Raw genomic sequence first — 2,025 nt, 5'->3', positions numbered from 1 at the left:
CATTTGAGTAATATCACTCATTAAATATAAAAACCTATAGTGTAGTTAATATGCAATGATCATATCTACCGTCAAAAGTTCAGGAATCTGTTCCCAAGGGACGAATCATTTAATGTTAATCATGAAAACACACAGTTAATACTAAACGTACAGACTAAAGTTATCAGAAATATTAGTCATTTTTATGCATTGAGAGACACGTGTCTTCAATCCTTTTGAGAAATGACTGATTTGATTTTTGGCGGGAATAGGTACATGAGTAGATACATAATCTAAGGACAACTGTCCAAATAGCCAGAAGATGAAAGGTCTAATTACACGAGTAGTTAGACGTTTATTCTCCTTTTCACATTTTCAACTTTTATTTGGAAATTCGTCTATTAGACGTATACGTTTAGTTATGCAAAAACACCACGTGCAACATGCATGTCTGGTTAGACGTGGGCATCTTCTTGTTCATGACGTAAGAACGTCTAACGTCTATTAGACGTATGCGTCTAACCATGTAGGTTAAATAACCAAGACAAATATTCCAAAGGAAGATTAAACTGCTAGAGTAGATGTACGTCTAAGTAGTTGTGTTTCTCAATCCCCTAATCCTTAGGACGTATTAAGACCTCTATTTTTCATGTCTGTTCAGTTACGTTTTGAACAATATGTCTCCCCTCAGTTTATGCATGTAATCACATCAATCAATATCAACAAGACCTAAAATATTTCTAAAATGAGAAAACTTAGCTTCGGGCAGAGGCTTCGTGAAGATGTCTGCCGTTTGTTGAAATGTGGGAACATATTCAAGACGAATCTGCTTCTGATTGACGTGTTCTCGGATAAAATGATGTCTGATTTCGATATGCTTTGTCCGAGAATGCAGAACTGGATTGTAGGTAATTGCGATAGCACTAGTGTTGTCGCAGAAAATTGAAGATTCTTCAGCTTCAATCCCATAGTCATGAGATGTTGTTGAATCCACAAGAGCTGAGACAATAACTACCAACTGCAAGATCTTTGCTTTAGCTGTAGACGTGACAACTGACGTCTTCTTCTTGCTTAAACGATCTCCAAGGAACTGGCAAGTTCCACTCGTGCTTTTTCTATCAATTTTGCACCTTGCATAATCTACATTTGAGAAACTGGTCAAATTGAAACTGGAATGCTTTGGATACCACAGTCCCACATTTTGAGTTCCCTTTAAGTATTTAAGAATACGTTTAACAGCAATAAAGTGAGAAATTTTAGGATTAGCCTGAAATCTGCCACAAACTCCAACGGCAAACTGAATGTCTGGCCTGCTAACAGTCACATATAGCAAGGATCCGATGAGTACTCTATATGCTGTTACATCAACACTTTGGCCACCTTCATCTTTATCTAGTTTACTAGAAGAGCTCATTGGAGTAGCTGCAGCCGAACAATTCTCCATTCAAAATTTCTTTAGCAGTTGTTTGGTGTATTTGGTCTGATTGATGAGGGTCCCTTCTTCTAACTGACGAACTTGAAGCCCAAGGAAGAATGTTAATTCTCCCATCATGTTCATTTCAAATCAGTCCTGCATCAACTTAAAAAATTTCTCACATAGTTTGGGGTTAGTTGAACCGAAAATAATGTCATCAACATATATTTGAACAAGTAGAATGTGTGAGTCCTTAGTGAATCTAAACAAGGTTTTATCCACAGTTTTAATAACAAAATCATGATCAAACAAGAATTCAGTTAAAGTGTCATACCAAGCTCTAGGAGCTTGTTTCAGACCATACAATGCTTTATCAAGCTTATAAACATGATTATGTAACACATGATCTACAAACCCAGTGGGTTGCTCAACATATACTTCTTCACTCAATTTCCCATTTAAAAATGCACTTTTCACATCCATTTGAAAAACCTTAAATTTCTTAAATGATGCATATGCTAGGAAGATTCTAATTGCCTCAAGTCTTGCTACAGGTGCAAAAGACTCATCAAAATCGATAGCTTCCTCCTGTCTGTATCCTTGAGCAACTAAACGAGCTTTGTTTCTAATGA

Source organism: Impatiens glandulifera, chromosome 4 (assembly GCF_907164915.1).
Source record: "Impatiens glandulifera chromosome 4, dImpGla2.1, whole genome shotgun sequence".
Taxonomy (NCBI): Eukaryota; Viridiplantae; Streptophyta; class Magnoliopsida; order Ericales; family Balsaminaceae; genus Impatiens; species Impatiens glandulifera.
The sequence above is the reverse complement of the archived record's forward strand: the minus strand, read 5'-3'. Positions refer to the sequence as shown.